Source organism: Mercurialis annua, linkage group LG3, assembly GCF_937616625.2.
Source record: "Mercurialis annua linkage group LG3, ddMerAnnu1.2, whole genome shotgun sequence".
In the NCBI taxonomy this organism is placed as follows: domain Eukaryota; kingdom Viridiplantae; phylum Streptophyta; class Magnoliopsida; order Malpighiales; family Euphorbiaceae; genus Mercurialis; species Mercurialis annua.
Genome location: NC_065572.1, coordinates 69,156,070 through 69,165,112, shown reverse-complemented (window position 1 = coordinate 69,165,112; position 9,043 = coordinate 69,156,070). Strand labels below are relative to the sequence as shown.

The window sequence follows — 9,043 nt, the reverse complement described above, 5'->3', positions numbered from 1 at the left end:
TTTAATATAAATATTTTTATTTAATTTAATTTTTATAAAAAGTAATACTAATAATATATATTAATAATATAAATTTATTTTTATTTTTAAATTATTTATTTATTCAGTTTTTATATTAAAAATAATTAATATTATATTTTAAAATAAAACTCACTATCTTATTTTTTGAAATTTAAATTTGATCCTTTGAGATTTGAAGTAGAGAGTGAAAATGGCTCTCTACATGTGGAGAGCCATTTTTACTCTCTTCTCTAAATTTAAAAAATAGAGAGTCTATTGGAGTTTTAATTTATCGTCAAACTCTCTAAATTAAAGAGTTTAGCAATTTTAAAGAGTTCTTTGGAGATGCTCTAACAATTAAATGGATGTCACATTTGTAGTAAATTGATCCAATACAATGAAAGTATATTATCCTCATTCAAATTTTGCAATTAGACTATAATTAAAATGAAAATTTTAAAATCATACCAAAAGTGACAAATTACTACAAGGGTTTGATTCTTGGATCATTAGATCTAAAAAACACAACTGATCAAGAATAAAGTCTAAAAGACCTTTAGATAAATACCAAAAAATAATAAAATATTATCAAAAATACAATTTCAAAGTATGTATTTGAAAATACAATTTGTGCTTTTTTTTTTGAAAATTGACTTTTATTATTCTAAAAAAAAAATTAATCTCAAAAATACGATTTGGTTAACCAGCGGTATACTAGAAAATAATCTATGTTTTATATGTACAATTTTAGTTTACTAAAATTATTAATGATGTATTAAAAATTAATTAATTATAAGTTTATCAACGGTTTACTCACGGTTCACTAACGGTATTCTAAAAATAAAATTATAAAAAATATAAAAAAGCAATAGACTTTTTATTCAAAATACTGCAACTTATAACCATATATTCAAAAATAAAAAATATGACATATTAACCAACGGTTAACCCAACGTCTATTAACAGTGTATTAAAAATAAGGTCATTAGTACACCATTGGTTAAATAGCAACATAATAAAATTGAACAACAGTTAACAAACGATTTTATTAATAATATATTCAAAATAAAATTTATTACAAGTTACCCAACGGTAATACCCAATGTTAACCATTGAATACCCAACACCTAAAACATTACCCAACACCTAAAAACATTACAATTCTCATAAGCATTTCTTCAAACACGTAGAGTGCAGGCTGTTCAGCACCAAAAATCGAACCATTACCAAATCACCACCGTCGTTCACAAAAAAAAAAGATGGATTAACCAACACCCATCTATCTATACATCCACAACAATCCACCACCAACCGCCACAATAAATCCAATAAATCTCAAAAATTCAGCCACTGCAAAGAACAGAACAATCCCAACTGAAAACCAAATCAGGCTGGAGATAACGGTCTAAAATCTAAGCACGCAAAAATGGGATTCTTTTCCTAATTGCTCAAGTAATCATAATAGAACATCAGATAGAAAAAAGCACCATAACAAAAGCTAAACAAAAGTGCATTTGTTTGGTGGATTTGGTTTAGCGAGTGGGTAACAAAGGTATGCATAAAAATCTAGAAATCATTATCCTCCCAACCAAAAAGGCTTTGATGGACCTGGGTTAGCTTCTTTATACAAAACATTGGGCCATCCATAATTTTATAAAAACAATATGTTTGGCGATTCCTAAAATCTCCACATTTACATTTAAAACCACACAATTCGTAGAAAATAAAAATTTGTCCGCTCAACTTGTAAGTAATGAGAAATTAGCATATAAATTAACTTTATAAATAAACTAGTCGTAAACCCGCGCATTTGCGCGGAATCTACTTAATATATATATATATATAAAATAAATTTATACGAATAATGTCAAAATGGTAATATTTCATAATGTATGAACTTTTAAAATAAATTTCAACAAAGTTGTATACTAATAATATTTTGTAATTAACTATTTTAAATTACTCAATATGACACATTCTCTGTATTTTATATTTTTATATTGAAATTTTTCTTTATCTTTTTAATGTGATTCTTCTCTTTTCTCGCAAGTTTGTCAACAACTACTTATTATAAGAAAATATGGATAGGACATTGTAATTTCAGTAATGTGAAAATATTCTTTTTGCATATGTTAATAAATTGATGTTTCTTTTTATTATAAAATATGTGATTGATAACTATATATTATGATGTACTTGCACTCATTTTTTTACAAAAATATGAATACATCAATAATATATATGAGCATATTTGTTTTTGAATCTTTTATATTTAATTTAATTACATGTAAAATCATGACATATATATGAAACTGCAATTTCATTACGTCCTTTTAAAGTTGGAAGGTTCCAAATTTAATTTTGTAATTCTATCATGGTTTCAAAATTCGTGATGTAATTACAATCTCATATAAAGAACTTAATAGAATTGTAACTTAATGTAAATGTCATGAATTGATTTGCAATCTATCTGCAAAATAAAATAATATATCTCATACGTATGCAACTCTAGAGCCTAAATCATCTAAAAAATATTTGGATTTTGAAACGGTGAGAGAATTGTGAAAATAAAAAATGATGGTGAATTAAATTTTTAGTTTTAAAAAGACGTGAAAAAATTATAATTAATTTCATGAAAGAGCCATGAATTTATTTGTAACTAACTTTTTATAATATCATATCATATTGAGTTTTTGTCCTGGTAAGAATCTTCATAGCAAATACAATGCAAAAGTCTTTCCAAGCATCAGTAGAAACATATTTAAAATTTCCACCATAATCCTAAACTTGCTTTTCATGGCCATAATAACTATACACTTGAGTTCGAAAAAATGAAAGTATAAAAAAATTATATAATTAATAATTATAAAGTTTATATATGAAAGTGTAAACTAAAATATTAATTTTTATTTAAATTAAATTAATTGAACACTTTACACATATTAATAAACTTATCTAAATTTGAATTAAAAAATAAAATTAAACAAATAATTTAGATAAAAAGAAGCATATGAGACTAACTTTAGATAAAGTGGGAACTCATGAAAATATTTTATTTGGTGAGAATTAGAAAGAATAATTTTATTTGATGAAAATTAGTAAAAAAAATCTATTTGGTGAAAATCAATATTTTGTCCATATTTATTCCTTCAACTTAGCGAAACATCATTTTTCAGTCCATGACTGACAAATTTTCAGGAACTTGAAAATGCATTTTTTTAGTTAAAAGACCAGATAAAGACAAAACATAGTTTAAAGACCATATAAATAAAACATATATAATATAGGGATCTGAAAATGAGTTATAATTAAAAAGTATTAATAATATCAACAAATACATTAACTAATAAGAAATGTATGGATGGATGAAGATTGGAGAGTATAAAAACGTACCTCTGCATTCACAAAAAAAGTGAAGAGACTACTTTTATTTTTAACTGATCATAACCTGTAATCAACCTACAATATCTCATAAACAAATATAGAATTGAAAAAGTTAGAGATCCAAACTTTAAAGAGAGAAATAATATTTTAAATCACTATTTTGCCTATCAATACAATACCATCATATTGACAATCGTGAAAGAAAAATTAGCAAATATTTAGCTATGGATGATGAGAGCTTTTTCTGTAGGTATCACGTTATGTTGGGTATGTTTTATAGATGAGAAGAGTTGTTAATTATAAAAAGGTTACTTAGAGATAAATAATATTTTAAATTAGTAGTTTAAATAAAGTGGGAACTCTTGACAAATTTTTATTTAATGAGAATTAATTAGAAAAATCTATTTGGTGAGAATCAATGAGAGAGCTCCGTTGGTCCTCTCAATTATATAAGTATATAGATTAATTATAAACTTGATGAATATTCTCAATTAACTCTATCTTTACAGTTTGTCCTTCAACTTGAAAGTTTTTTTGATAGTTTGGGGAGGGGGAGCGCTTGTGGGAGGAATTGAACCCACGATCTAGCAGTTTTCTGCTTAGCGCTTATAACATTTGAGCTAAAGTTGCCCCCTTAATTGACAATTGCTCCCTCAACTTATTATCTAATTTGCTAAAATGAGATTTATTGATCATAACTACTAACTTTATAACTGATTTTTTTCATAAAGTTAATTTATGTGCTAATTGCCTATTGCTTATAAGTTGAGGAAAAACATTGCTACTTAAATCCCGCTTATTATAATAAGGAAACGAATTATAAGTATACCCTTAATTTTTATCCCTAAGATCAAATAAATCCTTCTTGAATTTTTTTATTAATAGTTGAATATATAATAAATAGTATTTGTTAGTCTCTTTTTGGCAAGAACAAATAGTAAATGCGGATTCCGGGCGTGTCAGGAAGCGGATTCCAATCGTGTATGTGATCTAGACTTCAAACAAGCGATTTGTGAGGTTGGTTAATTTTATAACAAGTATTTATGTCAAAGTAATTGAAAATTAAATGCTAAAAGAAATGCAATAATTGAATTCAAACTCATAAATATATTTACAAGTGTGAAAATAAGAGAATATAAATGTTTTTAAGCGTTTATGCCATTGGAAGGTGTTTTTGGAATTCTGTCCAGAGCCTCCAATGTTATTTTTCTCTTACTTTACTTTTAGTTTTGGACAGTTGAAAACTCATACAATCTCGAGCATTCACTTTTCAAACTTTTGTATACGACGTTCTTACTTCAATTACGCACGTTCCTTAATGACATTTCATGCACGTTTACCGATATTTTAAACATTTTTCTATACTTCAATCTTAAGAAGTTATACTTTTATCTTTTTGGAATCATATACCCAAGTTTGTTGCATTCATTCTTGTTTTTAACTTGAATTTCTTGCACATTTTCTCAACCTCTTGCGTATTTTCATGATTAAATGAGTAGTGTTTTGTATGTAGCCATAGAAGCCGAGATGAGAAAGTTTTAGTGAGCATATAAAGTCTCAAAATGGTAAATATCAGTTGCCATTTATCTTATGAGAATGAATGAGGGAGTTCTATTGATCCTCTCATTTATATATGAGAAATTTAGGAAAAAAACTCTGTTTTTAAAAATATTTACAAAATTTACCTCAGTGCTAAAAAGTTAACAAAAATACTCTCCATTATTTTATTTTTATTTTTTTACTCTAAAATATAAAATAGTTATTTATTTACTCGTACAGTTATCTACAAATACTCTATAATTCTTTTAATTTTTGTTTTTTACTCTTCTTTATTTTTTTTTCAGGATCTCCTCTTCTTTCACAGATCTCACGAATAGCGATACAACAGCACGGTGGCCGTTCGTCCATTTACGTAACCCTTAAAATGATCTAATTGTCACTGTGACCGGTTTCGGGTCGCTGCTTGCCCCTCCACTCCTTCGCCGGAGCGACCCGATCCATCATCCCCTTTGCGATTATCCACCGCCGCCTCTCATTATAGCTTGATGTAGCTTCGCTTGCAGAGGCGTCGCCGTCTCTCCCTGTGCCCTAGCTTTTGATTACTCTGTTGTGCTTCATTTAGGGAGAAAGTCAAAAGATGATAATCTCTTGTCGCCAAAGATAGAAAAGTAAGAGCAAACCTCCTCCTTAAATTTATATCCAAATAAGATTGTTCAGATTTAATTTAGCAGTTATTTGAATCAAAAGAGCTATATTGGCTTAACATTACTATCAGAAAACAAATACCTTAAAAATTGTTTTACTTAATGGATATGCATAATAGGCATTTAGTATGATTAAATTTGGACTAAGGTAAATTTTGAAATGGTTTGTGTTTTAATATTAGTGATTGAAAAATTCGACTGCAGCCCAAGCACTACATTTGACTCATTCCAATTTTCACTTCTTTTGAAAGGCTTTCCCTTCTAAACATTTTAATGATAAGAGTTTTGTGTCTTTTGCAGCAATCAAGTGTTTAGGCCTATCTGATGTTGTCTTTTTCTTGCTTAATCAGTACTGGATTCAAATTATACAGATATTGTTGATATATGTTGCTCTCAGTTGTAACTTATATGATCCATGTTACGACTGTATTTACTAATCTATTATTAGAGCCAAGTTTGTGTAACTTTTTCAGATTGAAGATGAGTATGTCTCACTGCTCGACTACAAGTCCTCAAACATTCTTTTAAACTGGCCAAGATTTTGCAAAGATTGAAAAGTGCCATGGAAGGTAGCTTTTGCCCGGCAAGGTCATTTTACTGTTGATGCCCTCTTGTACTGCAATTTAGTAAATTTAGTAAGTAGATTATGGTGCTGGCAGTTTGACTTATGTAAGGAATTTGTTCCTTTGATATTAAATTAGTGCTTTTATATAATTTCAATTTGTCTAATAATTGTGAGAGTATTTAATTTTGGGATTCACTAAAAACTTTTGTAATATTTCATTGTACGTAAAATATTTTTGCGTAATAAGGTTATGATAACCCTTTGATAATATGATGATAATAGTGTTGATAATATTATATAAAAATAATAAAAAATTATGATAAGGTTATGATAAATGTATGATAAGTTTATGATAAAGTACGTAAAATAATTTTGCGTAATAAAATTATGGTATTGCTATAAAAATATTATATAATTTAGCATAAATTATGTAAAATATTTTATACAAAAATTATAAAAAATATGATAAATCTATGATAATATTATGATAATGATATGAAAATGTTACATAATTTATGCTAAATTATGTAAAATAATTTATGCAAACATTACAAAAAAACTATGATAAGCCTATGATAATATTATGATAAGGCTATGATAATATTATGATAAGCATGTGATAATGTTATTTGATTATGCATAAATTATATAAAAATATTATGATAATAATATGATAACACTATGATAAAGTACGTAAATTATTTTACATAATAAGGCTACGATAACATTATGATAAGGTTAATGATAATATTATGATAAAGTATATAAATAATTTTGCTTAATAAAGTTATGATAAAATTATTATAAAGTACATAAAATAAGGTTATGATAATATTATGATAAAATTATTATAACTATATGATAATGAAGTATGATAAGATTATGATAACGTACGTAAAAACAATTATAGAATGATTTCATGATAACATAATGATAATATTATGCAATTTCTGATTATCATGTTAGTATCACTATAATAACAGAATGATAATGTTATGCAGTGTTTGATTATCATGTCAGTATCACTACATTATCATGTCGTTATCATAACACTGCAGTATGAAAACTAGATGATAATGAAGTATGATAAGGTTATGATAATTGGATGATTACGTACGTGAAAATATAATTACAAAAAGATTCATGATACCAGTGATAACCAGATGATAATTAAATAATGAAGTTATGATAATAGTATGATAATATGATACCTATATGAAAAGAAATTACATAAAAATTATGACAACGAGATGATAGTGTGAAGAAAATAGTATTATAAGGTTCTTATTGATAATAGTATGATAATATGGCATGAAATTTTTTACAAAAAACAACGGTAATTCACAATCAATTAAAATATCTAATTCTGTATAAATTACATAAAATATTTTATATAAAAATTATGAGAAAGGTTATGTAAAAATTTATGATAAGATAATAAAAAATATAATATAATAATATAAGGAATAAAGTAATAACTTATTATTATTATAATATATAATTAATTAATATATGTCTGTTATAAATATATTTTATCAAATTTTATTTATTTTATTCAGTTCATATAAATTTTTAAATTTTCTATCAATATAATAAAATATTAAATAAATAGTAGCATATAATTTAAAATTAATAGAAAAACTTGATATTCTAATTAAAAAATTTATTTATAATTAATTTAATGAATAAATAGAAAACAAGAAACGGAAAAATTGAATACCTGGACAAATTAAAAGGAAATATCCCATTTAATGCAAATTTGTAACACTATTTACGTGTAACTAAAAAGAACAAAAAAATGTGGTAAAGTGGTGTGGACTAACATGAGAAAGAGAGAGTGCCCACCACTGTGCACAGTTGTGCATGTGAAGGGAGAGAGTGTAGTATATAGACAGAGTAAAATTCTAAAGAATTAGACACGGAGAGTAAAATACCAAAATAGTTAAAAGTGTGATGTATTTGTACAGATTTTTCCGCATTAATGTATAAACTCATATTATTTTTATATTTTAGATAAATTTCTAAATTTCTCTTTATGTATAGGTGTAAACCCGTGCATTTGCACACAACCTAATTAATAATTATTTGTAAATAATGACTAAAATTTAATATGAACTAATAAATAAATACTTTATTCAAATTTAAAGATTAATATTGAATACTTATTAATAATGACTTTTTGAAACTAAATAAATATTTTATTTAAATTTAAAATTCATAAAAATGCTTATTTGGTTTAAATATTTTATTTAAATTGAAAAACTAGTGAGAATTATCTACTAATAACAACTTTTAATAATTATATAAGTGTTTATCTAAATTGATAACTCGTGAAAATGCTTTTCCAATCCTCTCAATTATATAAGTATATAAATATAGATTATAAATATGTATTTTACTTCACCGTGTTTTTATCAAATAACACGTGTCTAATTAAACTATTAACTTTTAAGTATATTAAAAAAATCCAAATTTTAAAAAATGAATTCGGTTTTTCGGTTCGTACGGTTCATTTACAGTTCTTGGTACGGTTATTTATCGAAGATCCAGAACCATACCAATAAAATTTTTGGTACGGTTCGGTTCGGAAAAAACCAATGGTCAACGATTATTTTTCGGTCCTGAATATTTTTGGTTCGGTTTTCGATTCGATTTTGGAGATATCCAGGATCCGTGCACGCCGCTAATAGTTGCCCCAACTTTACGGGTTCTGGATTAGATAATAAGCCTTATGTAGAAAATGGGCCTAGTAATAAGCGTAGGTTTTTCGTGGAGATGGGCCTATCTTTACAGGCCCTATTAAAATACAAATATGGGTTGGGTTTTAGCAGTATTATAATATTTTTACAATTATTAATATCATATTAAATCTGTAACTTTGACCTTACAG

At 26.0% G+C, this 9,043-nt stretch overlaps 1 long non-coding RNA gene across 1 annotated transcript; it reads left to right on the top strand.

Annotated features, from left to right (window-relative positions):
* Window positions 1-5,007: 5,007 nt before the first annotated feature.
* Window positions 5,008-6,302, top strand: LOC126674185 (uncharacterized). The gene is made up of 2 exons (XR_007639464.2): window positions 5,008-5,552; window positions 5,889-6,302. It is a non-coding gene; the product is annotated as an uncharacterized LOC126674185 (long non-coding RNA).
* The last annotated feature ends 2,741 nt before the right edge of the window (window positions 6,303-9,043 follow it).